This window comes from Heteronotia binoei, chromosome 9, assembly GCF_032191835.1.
Source record: "Heteronotia binoei isolate CCM8104 ecotype False Entrance Well chromosome 9, APGP_CSIRO_Hbin_v1, whole genome shotgun sequence".
Lineage (NCBI taxonomy): Eukaryota > Metazoa > Chordata > Lepidosauria > Squamata > Gekkonidae > Heteronotia > Heteronotia binoei.
In genome coordinates, this window is record NC_083231.1 from 22,088,770 (window position 1) to 22,107,847 (window position 19,078).

The following is a 19,078-nucleotide window of genomic DNA, read 5'->3' on the forward strand; positions in this document are numbered from 1 at the left end:
CCTTAAATAAGATTGTATTTCTGTTTTTCACATGTGCACACCAACAGCAGGGGGAAAGGTCAAAAACACTCCAAGTGAGTTGTGTGAAATGTCATGCTGTGTTAATAAGGATACTTTGGGTGGCTGTTTATTTAAATTTGGTGGTGTCATTTTTGTGAAGAATTATAGCTGTGAGTTTAAATATTGGTGGGAGATTCGAAAGGTGAAAAGGCAGTTGTTTTGCAGAAAAAATGAAATTGGTAAGGGGATGTGACAGAAATGACAGACAGAGGATATGTAGTAATGCCTTTGCTATTTGAAAGCAGCCTCTTGGGGAAAATGTGAACTTAAATGGCTATTGTTAATTTTTTAAAGCGTCCCTTTACCTTATTCTGCCATATTCTGTTAGGGTTGTCACTATCACCATCCTGAACATGTTTGTCAGCAGCATGTTCTGCAGATTTTCAGTGTGACATTATATGAAGCAAATCTGTGTCTGACCAGGTGTATACTCAACAAGAAGCTGCGGTTAATCTCAGCACCCTGATCAGCATAGCTATGCTATGCATACTTTTTTTTTTTCATGTTTTCTCTATTTGGACATTACACTAAAAAAACCCCATGTGAATAAGGGCCAGCTTTCACACTGGCATGACATTTCCAATAGTAGGTTCTGTTGTGTCATACTTAATTCTTATGTTGAAATTGGTGATGTGCAAGAGCTCTATTTTGACTGGACTATCTGTCAGTGCCTGTGTTTTCCACATACTTCCTGACCTGTATAGTGGTGGCAAAATAACCAGTTGAGTCACGACTAATTACCCCAGCCCTTCAAAATTAATTACATGTTTCTTAGAACAACACTCTTTAACATCCAGCATAAGGTTAAGCATTGTATGGCATAATAGATAAGAGTTGGATTTGGATCAAGGTGATCTGTATTGAAATTACCAGTCATGGAACTCTCTGTCTAGACACCGGCCAGTTATTATTGCTAGTAATAGCTGCTTATGATTTCTTAAACTTAGAAAAATCAGGGTAAAATCAAAACATTAGCAGATAGGTTTAGATAGCTGTGTTGTTCCTGTTCTCTTATTCACACTGATTAGAGAGATTATTTTCCTTCAAAATGTTAAGCTGAATGCTAAACTTTGAAAAATTGAATAATGTCTCACAGTTTAAAAAAGATGTATAGGAATTTTTCTCTTGGTGATGAATTCTATTAGTCTATGCAAACAAAAAGAAAATGTTGTCAAATTAGTGTAGAAAACATGAAAGGTTGTTTTTACAGCTGTTGTGCATCTGGAGCTCTAAATTTGACTTGTGTGGTGGTTACAAAATAAAGGCCTGTGTTAATGTTCCTGCATGTTTAGCAGCATTTTCAGACCAGAGTAATTAGTTTCTTTGTACAATAAATTTTCAGGTAACTAGACTGTGCATAAGTTGTACAGTTATATGGTTGTGGCTATGAGCGTGTAAGCTGTTTGCTGCAGTGATGTAGATGTCATAGCGAGTTTTTGATTACAAAAGTTCCACTAGATAAAAATGTACTTTAAATATTCCTAAATATGTTAACAAAACCTTTAGAATGTCTTTGTTTAATTTAATTAATCTATATCACAGTGAATTTTTGAATTTCAGAGATGGCCTGCAAATCCTGGTCCATCTTAGGTTTTCAGACATTTACAAGATCATTGTATCATACAGAAGTGTCACAGTTATTTAGGATTATGCATAATGTCTGCATACTGTATTGGGTACATTGTGAAAGCGCCTTGATCTTTTTTTGATAAAGTGCAAGTTTTAAGCTTTCCCCCATATTGAGTACCCAGTGGTAGTTCTTGAAAGGATTATTGAGATAATTTATGTGGAATTCTTTAAATGGGCTACATAAATATTATTATGCATAACTGCATCTGTTTTTCATATATATGCGTGTGTGTGAAAAATAGATGCAGTTATACATAATAATATTTATAAAGCCAATTTAAAGAATTTAACATAAATTGTGTGTGTTTTCATATGTCTGTTCCAGGATGAGTTGAATTAAATAAATTAAATGGACGTTACTTAATTCAACAAGAAAAAAAGTGACTAATTTAAGTAAGGTTTCCTTTAATAGTATTGCAAATATTTGTATCCTAAGTGATTAATCTGCCTGAAAAAGAGCATATACTGAAAAAAAATACTGAAAAAGAGCATATACTTTGCGCATGACAGTTTATTTTTCCCAGGGCTGCTGTTTTCTGTTTCACTATTCCTTAGCAGCAATCCTGTCCCCTCATCAGGAACATAATCAGCTAGCAAGCCAAATGTTTTTTATTGTTGTAGCCTGTGTGGCTGGGTATGCTTTTTTTTGTTTAGAGGCAACTAAGGTCCCAGAACTTTCTGGAGCAGTGGCAGAGCTGTTTATTTTCATAAGAAGAAAGGAATGTTCATTGTTTGCTTTGGGTGTAAATATGCATAATTTGAGAACTGAGCAAATTGCTGTCCTCAGGTACTTAGAAGGGCATAAAATAACAACAGAAGATCATTCATGTGACTGCAGAGGCTCATCCTCCTAAAGAGAGAGAAGAGAGCATCTCTGTGAGCCAGGGGTTGCTTGTGATATTCTTGCCATCCTTTCCCCCCATTGTCAAGACCATAATAACAATAGTGTATTAGCTATTGTGTTATATTTAAAACACTTGACCTAAAAAAGATTCTTCTTCCTTGATTCTTGTTAATACAGAAAAGTAGTCTAATCCAGAGTTTTTAAAGCAGGGACATTGTTTCAGTTTTAAGAGAGTATGTGTAGGTGTAACAGACTTTGTATTCAGATTTAATTTTAGTCAGGTTATTTTTAAAACAATATATAAAATACTTAAACATATTTTGATAGCATATTTAAAAAAATCTAATGTTAATCTTAAAAAATATATCAGTTTTTATCCACCCTATGAGCATCTGACTTTTATCCACCCTACGAGCATTCAGATCAGGGATATGTGTAAACCTATGTTATGCTGGTAATATAGTTTGGACTAAATGTTTATGTTACTTACTCCAAAGTTGGCAATGTAGTTATAACATGGATGTTTCAAGTCCAGGCATGTGCTGGATTTACTGTTTTCTCACTGTCCACTTCTACATACTGGTTCTTGAATCTCCCCCCCCCCCCTGTGACATACTTATTGTCAGTTGTGTTTGTATAACTCTTTGTTGGATGAGGGTCTAGTTTAGCTGAGGCAGAGAAGAGTCTGGAATCTATTAGTGGTTTCAGGAGACACATAATAAGGCTATACTTCTAAGCTTTTATAGAAGAATATAGAGCAGTATTTTATAGGAAAATATAATAATGCTGTGTATTAAAAGTTATTTTTGAGGAGGAAAATAATTGAATTATTGTTGCAGTAACTGTATGATAAGAATGCTCAAAAAAGGTTTATTTCAGTATTTCATGTCTGACAGTCAGATGTATATGTATACTTTTAAGAAGCACACAGGTATTACAAAGGAGGTTCCTCTCCTTCTGTTAACTTCCTGACTTAAATGACTGAAAAAGTCATGAATTTTCTTGAGCATCTGTAGCTGGAGATCTTCTGTTCCCCAAGGATTAAGCTACTAGTTTTTATTTGAACTTCTTTACACTACTGAACAATACTGGTTCTCTTTATAGTATGGGTCTCCTATGCATTAAGAGCCCCGTGGTGCAGAGTGTTAAAGCTGCAGTACCGCAGTCCTAAGCTCTGCTCACGACCTGAGTTCGATCCCTGGTGGAAGCTGGGTTCAGGTATCCGGCTCGAGGTTGACTCATCCTTTTGAGGCTGGTAAAATGAGTATCCAGCTTGCTGGGGGGAAAGTGTAGATGACTGGGGAAGGCAATGGCAAACCACCCCGTAAAAAGTCTGCCATGAAAACGTTGTGAAAGCAACGTCACCCCAGAGTCGGAAACGACTGGTGCTTGCACAGTGGCACAGCCTAAAGGAATATGGCATATCTGGACAGAAATGGGAGGGCCTCTGCATCCGATGTATAACACTGAGCAGAGCCTACATTACTGCCTGCCCTTCCTGTGCTGTGTCCTATTCTGTCTCCCAATAGACTAGTGTTGTCCTAAGGTGACAGGAATTTTTAGACGTCATAAGGAAGACTATGTAATTCAAAACTGTTTAGGGAAGGACAAGCAAGTGGGTCATGGTAAAATAGATTGACTGGCTATTATAAAATGCTGTAACCATAACAAGAAATTTATGCTTGTCAGAAGGAAACCCTGCATTTTGCAAGTAGTGTTCTCATCTCAGAGGCTGAACTGAGATAGCTACAAACATCTGTGTAGCTTCAGGTTTCCATCAGTAACTAGGTTATTTGTAAAGCTGAAGTTGGCCTTCCTGCATGCAGTGTCTCTAGTATGCTACTTTAAGTTGTGATCACTTGTAGGCAAGCCCTGAAAGAATATGAGAATATTAGCAGATCCACAGGAATTATGATTTCAAGAAGTTCATTTTATTGTATAGAAAATGCTAAGAAACTTGAAAGTCTGAGTGCTGTTTTTGCTAGTGAACTGCACCTTTTAATATAATACATCTTCCTATTGAGTATCTAAAAAGTACAAAACTAGGCTTCTCTCCTTCAGGTTCAATCCAGGCAATAGGACGATCAGAGAAATCTATCATGACTAATTAAAATATATTATTATCATGACCAATAAAAGTGTATTATTAACTAATACAATGGGGATAATAAAACTTACCCCCCCCCCCTTCTCTATGGATCCTTTCTCTATAGTGCCATCATATTTTTAGTCAGGGAGCCTTCTATTTTTAATTTTCAAAACAATACAGAACAGAAAAGGGTGCCTTGAAAGAAAAATGTGACGGAGATTTTTGCAAAATCTTCAATCATAAATAAATAGTGTACTGGATTCTGCTGGATAAGCTTAGGAAAACTGGAAATAGTCGCTTCTGTGATGGACTTTTCAATCATCCCATTTCAGAAAAGCACAGCAAAAAGTATGTATGTGATAAGGATTGGAACAGTGATAGTGGCTCAAGAGCCACATGTGGCTCTTCTGAGCACTGTTGCCCAACATGGCACATGCTCTATATACCTCATGTTCGAAGAAAGTGGGTGAGGTCATTGCACCAAGTTGGGAGGTAGCCCCACCTTGAAACTGCTCCTGCTAGAGAAATGGGTAAGATGAGAGCCTTCCTGTAGTATATACATATAATGGATAGAAATAAATGTGGCTGTTTGTGTTGATAATAATTGAGAATGTGCAGGGTTGGAAAGTCTGGAAAGTCAAGGAAATAGAAATTGGTCAAGGAAATTGTGATTAAAATCAAGCAGTGGATTTTTGACCTGCTGCAAGGGCATGATCTGTTCTTGTGGCAACTGGAATAGAGAAGTAGCAGAATACAAGTAAAATGTAATGATGTCCTTTCCCAGCTCCACCTTTTTCTCAGCTGCACCCCCAGCAACCAGCCTAATGTGTTTGTTGAGCTCTGTCCTTGCATGATTTCCAAAGTCTGCCGGTAGCATTTACAAAGCAAGCTAGTTTAAATGTTTAGCAATATACAAACTTTGAACATCTAACTGTTTTCATCCCTACCTGCTAGTACTGCATTTAACTTACATATTAAAGATAAGCATGTTTTTGGGTCATGCTTGTGTATGGAATGGATGTTTTGTTTTCTGCTAAACTCAGCACAGAGTTTGCCGCTGTTGGATTTCACAGACGACTAGCACTTTCTACTCTGACCATGCAAAGTAAATTTTGCAAATGTGATTGCTTGTTCCTGCTGGAGTTTACAAACTACCAGCTCTCTCACCCTCTTTCCTGATTTCTCCCATGCATAATGGTTGCAAATGAGGGTTGTCTGCTTCTCTAGATTGCAGAAACTTCACCTCCTTTCTTGCTGCTGATCTGCTCATTACACGTCTGGAACCAGAAAGTGAATGTGAAACTTTCCCAGCTTTGGAAAGTTCCTACTTGTTAGCATTCAGAGTTTACTTGAACTGAAGTTTGTATCTTGGTGCAATTTTTGGTGCAGTTGCAAAAAAGATGTCGCTGCAGATAATGTTGAAAGAAGCTGATATTAAATCTCTTACTTTGACATATTTTTGCAGTTGAGACCTGTGTAGTTTCTGTGATGGACTTTTCTGTGAGTGGAACATTTCATTAAGCCTTGCATTAATGTGACATAACCTATTCATTTTTTAACTTGTGGTTATATTTGAATGGTGGTCAGGGAAATCGATAGATGTTGGTCATGGAAAGTCAGGGAAATGAAAAATAAAATTTTAGTGGCAACCCTGAATGTGGCTCTCCATGAGCTATGAGATGAGTACTGCTACATATAGGAACATCGTTTTTTGAAAAAGTCCTACTGCAAAGGTGTCAAACTAATTTGTTACTTGGGCCGGATCTGGCATAAGTATCACTTTGATGGGCCTGGCCATGCACACCACAAAATGTGGTACCAGAGATATAAACTATAAAGGTGATTTCAGCGGTTTAATGGCGATAGCAGGTGAATGACAATAGCAGACTTGAATGGATTAGGTGTGTTATGGAGAAGGGTAGTAGGCGTGGACATACCAGCATTTGTAATGAGACAGGAAATTTAGGTCTCAGTTCAATCTAGGAGGATTAAGTCCAGAAGATGGAAAGAAAAATGGACACAACTCTGACATTAGAAACTGCAACATTCAGTTGCTGACCTAAGAGTAGCAGTGCTCTTACAAAGAAATTTCAAAGAGATTAGAAAGAGAGACTGCTGAATTGCAGTTGTTAATGAAGTTCAAAACAGTTTATCCTCCTGGACTGAACTGAGAGCTGGTTTTTCCTGTCTTGTTACCACTGTGTGCTATTATCATTTGGCATCTGAAATCATTCCGCTCCCAAGATATAACGACCAATCCAAGTGTTCTAATCCCTAATCAGGATCTTTTTGAAATAAAATAAATCCAAATAGGAATAGTGAAATCCAGTTTTTGTTTAAAAAAAAAAAAAACCTTTTCAGAATAAGTCAAAATACTTTCCTCATGTATATTGTGCTTGTCAGAAGAATCCTACCTCCCTCTGAAGAAGTATGCTTGCACACAAAAGCTTATACCTGGAATAAAACGGTTGATCTTAAACCTGCCATGGGATTCCAATTTTGTTTTCTCTCCCTCTCCCTCTCTTCCCCTACCTCTCTGGACAAGGAAGCTTTGTGTATGTTTTTTGGGGGGGGCTTTTCTTTGTATCTCTTCTGCACAAAGGAGCAGTGGAGCTCTATGTGCGTGAGACAGAAGGGGGGCTGAGGGATGGAGGCAGAAAGCAAAAAGCCACTGTGTGTGGCTGCAGCAGGAGATGGAAGTGTCCTGGGGGACGAATTTGAGGCCTGTGTGAGCTGCATTTGGCCTGTGGGCCATATGTTTGACTCTCCTGTCCTAATGGCCATCAGCCCATCTAGTCCAGTATCATATTTCACACAGGGGTTAACTAGTTGCCCTGAAGGCAATTCTGAAACACAATACTAGGAAGCCCCCCTCCTTACTGCTTCCTACTACTGGGTTTCAGAGGCTTACTGCCTCTGAATATGGGAGTCCCTTTACTCACTGTAGGTAGTAGCCACTGATAAACCCTATCCATGAATCTGCTAAGCTGCTTTTAAAGCCATCCATACTAAGAACATAAGAGAAGCCACGTTGGATCAGGCCAATGGCCCATCCAGTCCAATACTTTGTGTGTCACAGTGGCCAAAAAAACTCCAAGTGCCATCAAGAGGTCCACCAGTGGGGCTAGAAGCCCTTCCACTGGCCCCCATACTGTTGGCCATCACTGTATCCACTGGCAGCAAATTCTACAATTTAATTGTTAATTGAGTAAATAAGTCTTCTATTTTGTCTGTCCTGTACCTGTTGCCCATCTGCTTCATTAGCAGGCAGTAGATACAGGAACCCCCAAAGTTCCAGTACTATGGGAGAGGAATCTTCCACTGTCCACTTTTCTCAACTCCATTCGTAATTATGTTAGACTACGGGTTATGGCATCTGCACTTGGAGACACAAAAGTATGAAACTTTATGTTGTGCTTCCTGTGAAACTTATGTTTTGCTTTCAAATAAATATGTTTTGTAATGTGGCAGGATGTGGCTTAGAAAGGCAATTGAGCTGACTGTATACAAACACATGATTTGAATGATGAACCTGTTTGGAAAGCTTGCTCACTGCTTTGTACAGAAGTGGGCCTTGCAGGGTGCTGATTGGTTGACCCCTGTGATGTTGGAAGTTCACTCTCCTCTTCCTATGGGAGTAGGATGACTGGTTAAATTAGCAGTACACCAAAAAATGCTGTTACATTGTGGCTCAAAAAAGGGGGATGTGTGTGTATAGTTCATTAGGATGAGCAATGTTTACATCCTACCAACTTACCTACCACTGATGAGAGGTCATTTTGAGGTTCTGAGTAGGCCTTGGATGTTGTGTATGGGAACAAGCAGAGAGAGAGAGGGAGTGCAACACATGCCTCTTGATTTTGATTTTTGGAAAATCTGCCCATCTCTTCTCTGTCTGTCTGTTGGACAGAGCCCATTCTGCTCAAAGCCCAAATGCCATGTGCACATCCACACACAAAGTAGAACAGTAGTAAATTGAATTGTCTGTGGTGGTGCATGCTGTACATTTGGTAGTGCTTGAAATGAAATGGGCTGATGATAGACAGTCCATCTGAAGTGGACAGAAGGTGCATGATGGACTGCTGAATCAATCTTTGGTTCACTGGCCATTACACCTGTCAAAAACGTTGGAAATGTGAGAGAAAGCTGGGCTCAGAGCAGGGATGGCCAAACTTGCTTAGCCTAAGAGCCACACAGAATAAACATCAGATGTTTGAGAGCCACACAATATGAACAAGTATTACACACACATCTTTAGGAAAACTCTTAATACTTGCACTATATAACACAACCATATTAGAAAGAGACTTTTTAAAGAACAAAAACGGGGAATAATAGTCCCAATAAGACCAGCATAGGGAAGACTTGTGAGAAAGTCTGCCTTAAGTTCCTCCTTGACCTCTGGGAGCCACATAATATGTGTGAAAGAGTCACATGTGGCTCCTGAGCCACAGTTTGGCCACCCCCGGCACAGAGTAACAGGTTTCTTTCTCTTCAGCCTATGAGGAATACATGACTGTTTCATAATTTGAAACAGGTGATTTCAGGTGATTACACTTCTGCAAGTTCACAAGGGGCTACTGTACAATTACAGTATTTCTAATATGTAAGGAGATAACAGACCTTTCAGTTGTTAGCTAATTCATGGAAGGTAGGAAGAGTCATTCGAATTTCAGTGGCAGCATATTTTTTGATATTGCTTGTTCCTTATACCTTAGATGGCTAATAGGGAATAAAATTCTCCATTACTTTTTTGAGCTTTTATCTACTTCCTCTATAAAATCTGGTAAAGGTCACTGTCAACTGGACTACTGAGCTGGAAAGCCACTTGGTGTTAACCAGTAAGACTTTCTCTGTACCTACATTATCTTAACAGTAACACTGACAGTAATACAGTGCCTGTACTAATGTGTAAAAGCCTGGAAGGTACAGTCTGATTATATAAAAACAAAGTTCTGGAAGACAAGGTGGTATAAATAAATAACACAGACTCGGGCTTTTAAAAATAGTCTCTTGAGACAACTGCTGGCGTAAAGAATGGTCTTTGTGATGATGTACTTAACCAGTGATGGGCAAGAATGTGTTACAACCAAGACTGCAATCTCAAATCCCATATGTGCTTCTGGATTTGAAGTGATCTGTGATTGTTTGAGGAATCTTGAGCTTGCACAAGCAAGCCACTGTTAGGGTGATTTAAGGAGATAGAAGAATCTGGAAAAACGCTTCTTGCACTGAATGATTCTTCCTATCAAGTCAGGAGACAGGTCCTGTCTTCACCTCCTTGGCTCCAGCAGTGTGAGTCACCCTCTTTCTCAGTTTGTTTCCTGCCTTCTTGGTTGGAGAATCTTTGCCTTTCTTGAGACCTCTTGTACTGTTACCTGTCCAGTATCTTAAAGCTTGCTCATTTCTCTCACATTCTTTCCAGTTTTGATCCCCCCCCAGCCCCCTTTTTATTTCCCCGCTCCTGCCTGTCAGCTTACTAAGACAATGGAAATACAGATCCTTGGATAGGATGGCTGTATGTCCTCCAAGGATGAAGCACAGTTAATCCTCTGCGGAACCAACAGCAAAAGAGACTTCTTGCATGATAGAATTGATGTGTATGGCCTTTCTGAGTCCTGGGCAGGGAATGATTATTGGGGAAGGCTGATCTCAGAGGCTTAGTATTGGTGCGGAGTTGAGAGGGGAAGTAATTTTGGTGAGAAAAATAACTGATTTGAGGAGGAACACTATGCAGGCCTGTTTGTCAATGTTGCTGCACAGGACTGGTCATCGTCCTCCCCTGGGGCTGCTATAGGGCAGTAGAGGGCAGAAATACTGAATTAGGGGGTTCTCCAGTCATATACCCAAGTTTCTCCAGGATTTGCAGGATGGCTGGAGAGCTAATTAGTCTGAAGAACAACTAGCTACCAGAGGGCATAAATGCCTTAGGCAAAAATCCTCTCCTCTCCTTCCCCCTCTCTTCACAAAAATCAGGCAGGAAATAATAGGCAAAGGCAAAGCAACCCTACAAATGCCTGCAAGGCTGCCCTGGACCACTACAAGAACATGCTGTGCTGAAAGGAACCCTGGGAAAACCTAGTCAATGAAGGAAGCATAAAAATCTGTGCTAAATGTAGAGAATATGGACTTTAGAGCAAGTCAGGACGAGGGCTGATTGCTAGAATCCAAGATTTCAGACAATTTTTCAGTAAGAGAATGCAGAAATCCCTGAAGAAGATAAAGAGACTGAACAACTTAAACATTTTTTCACAGGATGATCTTTCTTTCTATTTTAGTCAAAGCTATGAGAATTTTAGAGATTTCAGGTGTTTAATGATCCTGAAGAAGGAATCACACAGGAGGAATGAGAAGGGGTTCCCAAGAGACTCAAGTGCTCGGGAGGGTTTCCCAGTTTCTTGAATTTTTGAACTGGAAAGTTGGAAGTATAAACTATTCCTGCTTCCTACAAGCCTACTGTTGTATTAACCAGCCCCACTCCCCAAATAAGTTTCATGTTCGTGTTCATGTTGATCTACAGTAGAAGATCAAGATTTGAATGTAGTAATACCTTAAAGTTCAACAAGATTTCCAGGGTATAAAATGTTGACAGTCAAACAAGGGTTCTGAACCCTACCTAATATATCATGGATTATTTTACAGATGCCTCTGATGGATATTCCTATAACTAGTCTTGTTTGAGGCACAGTAGTCCCTGAGGATGGCTAAAGGTCATCTAATACCAGCAGAGAACATGAACTTCAGAGATAGTGTTTTATGGCCAATCGAAGCCTCATTATGGTTGATGCCGACCTAGATGAGTCTAGAGCCATGGCCTCAGACGTACCAATCAGATGCAACTAATGGCTTAAATCATGGGTAGTGGATGCTGTCTCTAACGTGAACCTGGATTTATCCCCTTTACTTAGGGGGAAGTTGTTCGGGGAGAGTCTTAATGATATATCGGTAAAAACTAAATATAAAAATGATCATGGCTGTACTTTTCAGCCCTTTTGCTCTTGACATTCCCTACCTTGCTTTAGAACGAAGACAGAGTAAACCAAACCAGGACAGAAAAAACCAAGGAGTTTATCCAGAGAGGTACCAGAGGGAAGAAGTACTGACAACAGAAATGTAGTTGAACCCAAGTTCCTGGCTCGGTCAAGGATGCAATTGCAAAATGTTTCTCCATAGGATTTGTTATTGTTACTCCAACAAATTAATGTGGTGGAAAGTGCTGTCAAGTCACAGCTGACTTATGACGACCCTGTAGGGCATGGAATCTCCTATATGCAGACAGCTAAACAAAACAACACTGTTCAGTGAGGGCAGTCATCCATTTGTTGAACAACTGAATGATAGAAACAGTATTATCACCAGAAATATTCTGAGGACATAATGCTTCCCCCTTTCCCCCCCAAAAAAGAACAGGGACTGGCAGGCAATATTGGACTTGAAATTTCTGAATAAATTTATAAAGCATAGATGCTTATAGATCAGAAACACTCAAATCTGTTGTGGAAGCACTGAAACAGAAAAGTGGCTTTAATTGATGTAAAGGCTTATCTTCATGTGCCACCATCATCACATTTCTTAAGCTCACCAGCCATCCCCAGTTCAGTGCCCTTCAACATGGTGATGACACCAAGAGTTTTATCCAGGGTGACACCATGTGGCTGATCTCCAGAGCCGAGGGGTACACATTCGTTCATATTTGGATGACCTCCTGGTGAAGCCATGGTCCACAGACCCAGCAATGAGAGATGCAGTGCCTGAAAAAACACAGGGTGAGATAGTCAATTGACCCTTACAAATTGAATGTTCTTGATCTCAGTGTGCTAATAGATTTTGCTCAGAACAAGATTTTTTTTTGCGGGGGGGGGGGGGGTTGCTCTGAGAGGAGAAGAAAAGAAAAGATCATTAGGTCAGCTATGCAGGTAGTGAGATCAAAATCAGCTGGCTTCATATTGTTAGCATACCTCCTGGACTCAACGGAATCTGTTTGATGGGCAAGACTAAATGCAAAAACATTGCAATGGGTTCTGTACTGGGCCATGAAGAATTGTAACCTGCAGAGCAACATTATGGAATCACTCCAGCAGTGTCTTTGGCGATGGATGAAAAGATGCAGCCTCTCCAGGTGGAAGTTGTAAAAAACACAAGAATTGCTCCAAATATCAGATGCAAGCTTCCATGGTTGTAGAGCGCTTTGTTTGGGGGACTTCACCCAAGATATCTGGGGCAAGAGACACTAGCCAATAATATAAATTGGTTAGAGCTAAAAGCAATCATGCTAGGTCTCAAGTCGCTTCTTCCCCTTCCTGCTATGCCTGTGTGATAGTAAGGGTAGACGGTATAAAAGGCAAAGCACATATTAACAGACAGGGGGGACCAAGCTTAAACACAAGGAGGCATGTTTTCTTATGGGCAGAGGAGGGCTGTCTACTGTCTATCTCTGCTGAACACGTACAAAGATACAAGAATATCCAAGGATCTTGGCTCAGTTGCCAACAACTACATGGAAATAGGCTCTAAAACAAATGATATTTCATGAAATAATGACCAGGTTTGGACTCCAAGTGTAGACCTATTTTCTTCAGATATGAATCATCAGACCAAGAGATTCTTGATTGGGTTCAGGACTTGGGGAATGGAACAACTGGATGCCTTACTGTCCCCAGAGTTCATGTATATTTCCCCCCACTTTTAACCCTGATTCCTAAGTTAATGAAGAAACTTAGGGGATAGGGAAAGCATCGCTAATATTTATACCTTCCCATTAGCACTGCAAGCCAGTGTTTTTAGCCTTGTGTAGATGTCAGTAATGAATTTGTAATATGATAACCTAAGGACCAATTTTACACCCAGACACGGTTTGACTGCCAGTAATGATCTGGAAGTAGAACAGAAATGCCTCCTAGATCTAGGTTATGAGGAGCAAATATTTCAGGTCATGCTATTCTGGAAGGCCCCGAGCATCCAGGATATACGATACCATCTGGAGAGCATATACGTACTGGTATAAAAGAAAGAAACTCAATCAAATGGATGTTTCTGTTTCTTCAGATTAGCCCGGATCAGAAGCAGTGATCCAGTATTCTCTAGAGGTAAGTATCAGCACTGGCTATGATGTTTTCTGTGAAATGTGTCTCTTACCAATCTTCCATCCTTTTGTCCAAACTGAGTCAACTCAGATGTCCAAAGAGTGCTAAACATTTATTTTGTAGATACCTTCATTAAAAAATCTGGTTAGTTGTTCGCCTTCCATCATCTACTTACGGGATGAAAGAAGTTCTCCAAACTTACCTTGAGCAGGTGGTTAAGAGAATGCATCATTCATTCCTGTAGTACACAGAAGCAGCCTATTCCCCAAGGAATTACAGGAATTGTGGCACTGTTACATCTGCAGCATCTGATTTGAATGCTTCACGAGAAAAACATCTGCAGGGCAACTTCAACGTTAGTATTGTAAACTGCATACTCTCTTGGCTGATGTAGCTTTTGGGCAATGATTCTACGAGTGGTCTGAACAACAGTTATGATAGCCATTCCTGCCTGAAATGGAAAATGCATGTATTGGGGATCCCCTTGCTGCTTGCAAGTAAGAAAGGAATATTGCACTTACAATGAAGGTTCCTTCCATTCTGAGGGAAGGGGGGCATCAGCCACACCCTAAATCAAAGGAGCAAAATTACTGTGGGTAGCTAGTCATTACAGAACAACCATGTTTTCTGCTCCTTCAAGTTTCCCCCTTGCTTTGCTGTGTTTATATTTGTAATTTACAAGTGGTTTGTATTAATTCAAAAGTGAGTCGTCTTTCTCTGTCTTGGGAAAGATTATGAACCGAGGAGACAGAGATAGGAAGTTCAAGCTAAGACCTACCATCAACACATGGTTAAAATGTTCTCTTGACCTCGGAGCAGAAGGAACCTTTATAGAAAGTTCAGTGTTCCTTTCTCCTTGAAGTCATACAGCATTTGAAAGCTATGCTGCTTTCTCTGTCTCCTCACTTAGAAAATGTAAAGTCTTCTTGGTGGTGATCCTGCCAGGCAGCTCCAGAGGGGACATCAAAAGTGTGGCAGGATTCAGACTTTAGCCAATAATGGTGGTGGGATTTTTTTTTTAGTGTTTTTGTAATCAACTTGCTTGCTAGGGGGAATTGTAGATGACTGGGGAAGGCAATGGCAAACCACCCCATAGAAAGTCTGCCATGAAAACGTCATGATGCAACGTCACCCCAGAGTCGGAAACGACTGGTGCTTGCACAGGAGACTACCTTTAACATTTTAATCAACTTGGAGAGAGTGATTTATTAAACTTTTCCTTTCCATAGCCATCCAGGGGGAACAGTTTGTGTGAGGAGTGAACTAGTAACTTTGTGATTTAATAATTGGCTCATCATGCAAGGTACCAAAACAAAAAAGACAGCCTGTTATCTATAGAAGATATATTCGCTTGAGCAGAAGATGCCCCCTTAAGTCTTACAAGGCCTTCATCTTGTTAGAAGGCTTTCAAATATTGCTGTATTTTTCAGATGAGAAGAATCATTTTTTTTGGTCCAAACAAATAATCTAAGAGATAAAATACTTGCAGAAGTTCAATCACAGTGCTTTCTGAAGTATATGCAATCAATATATGACATTCAGTTGATTTTTTGTTTATAAGCATAGCTATTTTTAAACATCAAATGGATGTCATAAATGCAGTCTTATTAACAGTTATTGACAATACTACTGGTAGTTTAAATCATAGTGAGAGAAACTATATGTTAGCATTCCAGAATCAGAGCCCTTTATTAACTGTCTTGTCGCTCATTAAGGTATCAATGATTTAATTTGCATGCAATTTGTGTATCGATCCTCAGGACTCTTATGAGGCTATTGGAGGTAGTTGCAGTTCTTGGCATTAGTTGGGTGTTTTCTGGACATGGCGGCAGATCCGAGCTGTGGAATTTATTTGGTCTGTTGGCTAGGTATATGGATTCACAACTGTCCTGGGGAGAAGTCTCTTTCCCAGTTAAACATATTCCATGTAACACTGCACTCTTAGCAGAATAACTTTGCAACAAATATATAAATTTACAATATCCAGATCGTACCATACCTTAAGAAGAAAACAGGGGTGAATTAAGATGCTGCAAGGCAGGAGTGGTTGTGTCATTAAAAAAAAAAACAGGAAAAAAAGATGGTGGGATCCAGCTGAAGGAATGGTGGCAACTCTGTGACACAGGAGGAATTGGTTGAAGAATAGGAAAGTGTGACTGGGGGAGGAGTATAAAAAGGTACTTATGGACAGTACCAAAAATGTGAAGCAAGTGAACCAAATGGCATGGTTTGATCTGTTGAAGGATAGTCTGGTTGACAGCAACCAGGAGCTTTTAGTTCTGTATTGAAATATATTGTTCGGTGTCTATTCGACATTCAGTTTGTGACTTGTGTGTATGTGTGTGTGTATATGGTCCAGATATACAGTCAATTTACAGTAATAGTGTTCAAAGTAAAAAATATGGGTTGTTACTGGAATCGCAGATGTGCATCTGTGCTAACAGGTACCATCAGGTGAGAACACTTGACTTTGCTAATGGATCTGGGTCTCGCAAAATGAGTCCTGTTTTTCATCGTAGTATGAGCCTTTTGAGAATGGCAGCTGTTTGGTAAAAGCACATCTCACATGGAATGATGTATACAGCTATAATTTAAAGGCAGATTTAACTTCCTATGAAACTGATCTATGACAGGAGTAGGAAAGTCTGAGTGTGCTGCAAGGATAGAATTTTCTGAAGAAGGAGGTGCTTGAGGGAGCGTGTGCTCAAGAAACAAGTCAAGATGTTTAGGGACTGTAAAATCTCGGAAGTGATGGAACATGAAGCAAAAATGCAATACACATTTCTGCTAGTATTTATTTATTTATTCGATTTATAGCCTGCCCTCCCCACTGAGGCGGGCTCAGGGCGGCTTACAACATAAAATCTAAAACAGTAAGATTAATAAATATTAAAATGCATATACAATAATTTACAGTGGTTAAAACAGTAAAACAAGAAGAGAATCTGACAATTCGGTGCTATTCTCACAGCCTTCTTTCGCAGTTTTTAAATACCAGTTAGTTATATGCCAACTGGAAGAGGACCGTCTTACAGGCCTTGGGGAACTGCCCAAGGTTCCGCAAGGCCTTCACCTCCTCCGGTAGCTGGTTCCATCAGCAGGGGGCTGTGATTAAAAAGGCCCTATCCCTGGTTGACTTCAGATGGGCCTCCTTCAGCCCGGGAACTACTAGCAAATTTTGGGAACCAGATCTGAGTACTCTCTGGGGAACATGTGGGGAGAGACGGTCCCTAAGGTAGGTAGGTCCTAGGCCATATAGGGCTTTAAAGGTAATAACCAGCACCTTGTAACGAACCAGGTATATTATTGGCAGCCAGTGCAGTCCCCGGAGCCCCGGCTGAATGTGCTCCCACCTAGGAAGCCCTAATAACAGCCGGGCAGCAGCATTCTGTACTAGCTGCAACTTCCGGGTTCGGCACAGGGGCAGCCCCATGTAGAAGGCATTACAGTAGTCCAACCTCAAGGTGACTGTTGGATGGATCACTGTTGCCAGGTCACCGTGTTCCAGGAAAGGGGCCAACTGCCTCGCCCGCCTAAGATGAAAAAATGCGAACTTAGCAGTGGCTGCTATCTGGGCCTCCATTGTCAGGGCAGGCTCCAGTAGTACCCCCAAGCTCCTGACCCTGTGCACCACTGTCAGTGGCGCACTGTCAAAGGCCGGTAGGGGAATTTCCCTTCCTGGACCACGCCGGCCCAAGCAAAGGACCTCTGTCTTCGCTGGATTTAGTTTCAATCTACTTAGCCTGAGCCATCCAGCCACGGCTTGCAACGCCAGGTCCAGTTTTTCTGGGACACAGTCATCCGTCTGTCCTTCAGTAGATAGAGCTGGGTGTCATCAGCATATTAGTGACAACCCAACCCATACCTCCGGGCAAGGAGACGCATGTAGATGTTAAACAACATCGGGGAAAGAACCGCCCCCTGAGGCACCCTGCAATCAAGCGTGTGTCTCCGGGACAGTTCACCCCCAATCGCCACCCTTTGTCTCCGACCATCAAGGAAAGAGGAAAGCCATTGTAGGGCCAACCCCTGAATCCCTGCATTGGCGAGACAGCAAGTCAGCAACTGATGGTCGACTGTATCGAACGCTGCCGATAGGTCTAACAGCATCAGTACCGCCGAGCCGCCTCGATCCAGGTGCCGCTGGAGGTCATCCACCAGGGCGACCAGCACTGTCTCCGTCCCATGGCCCGGGCAAAAACCGGACTGGTGGGGATCGAGAATGGAAGCGTCCTCCTGAAAACTCTGTAACTGCAATGCTACTGCCCTCTCAATAATTTTACCCAGAAAGGGTAAATTCGAGACCGGCCGGTAATGTGCTAATTCGGCTGGATCTAGTGTTGATTTTTTCAGGAGAGGGGCGGACCACCGCCTCTTTAAGAGGTGCTGGAAAACGCCCTTCTGTAAGGGATCTATTCACGATATCCCGTACAGGATATCTGAGCTCCCTCTGGCAAGCTTTAATAAGCCAGGAGGGGCAAGGGTCCAGATCACAAGTTGTAGGGCGTGCAGAGGAGAGGATCCTGTCAACTTCCTCTAGGCTGAGAGTGTTGAAGCAATCCAGAACACAACCAGAAGACAGGCACGGGGCCTCAAGTTCACATAGTAGGTGGAGATCAGATTGTTTAAGGAGTTCCGTCATCTTGGGCCCTTGTTTGCACCACCACTGCTTTACAAGGTAGGTATGAGCTCATATAGTCAGTTTAAAGGAAGTCAGACTTGATTGGCACGTCTTGAAAAACAAGCTTGCTTAGTTAAGAGAAACCTCGCCAAAATGAGTGGGCAAGAGAGATGCAAGATAGCAGCATGTCCCCAAGTGCACAGGTGTATACATTCTATAATGGCTGGATGACCCTCATTAAATTTCATTATGAAAGCAAAATTGTAAATGTTGAGTCTGCTTATGAATTAAGATAATGGGTTAAGCTAGGGGGAGAAAAAAATTAGAGCCGGTGTGGTATAGCGGTTAGAGTGCTGAACTAGAATCTTAAGAGATCCAGCTTCATATCCCTACTCTGCCATAAAAGCTCACGGAATGAACTTGGACTAGTTGCCCACTCTCAGCCTGACCTACCTCACAGGGTTGTTGTGAGATAAATCACTTTGGGTTTCCACTGGGAGGAAAATGGGATATAAATAGGAAAATAAAATATGTGCGTTCTGCCTGAATTGATGCTTTGAGAAATACTAGGAAAAGATTAAGAGCCTCTCAACGTGAGATGGGTTGACTCCACAGAAGAAACCACAGCCTTTAGTTTGCAAGAGCTGAGCAGTGCTGTTAATCGGACATTTTAGAGTTCATTGATTTATAGGGCCACTTTAAGCTGAAAGTGACTTTATGGTACTTAACACACACAGTTAGTTTAATGTAAG

General features: G+C 41.0%; 2 protein-coding genes across 4 annotated transcripts in view; both read left to right on the forward strand.

The window, feature by feature from the left end:
* WDR19 (WD repeat domain 19) overlaps positions 1-19,078 on the forward strand; it is a 370,238-nt gene that overhangs the window by 293,258 nt on the left and 57,902 nt on the right. The gene's annotated exons all lie outside the window — the stretch shown is intronic.
* Positions 1-19,078, forward strand: part of UBE2K (ubiquitin conjugating enzyme E2 K) — a 37,253-nt gene that overhangs the window by 2,455 nt on the left and 15,720 nt on the right. The window contains exon 2 of one of the 3 annotated variants that reach the window (XM_060246273.1): positions 13,668-13,708. The exons of the other annotated variants lie outside the window; for them this stretch is intronic. The gene's annotated coding sequence lies outside the window, so the exon portion shown is untranslated. The remainder of the gene's footprint in view (positions 1-13,667; positions 13,709-19,078) is intronic. 3 annotated transcript variants of the gene reach the window in all.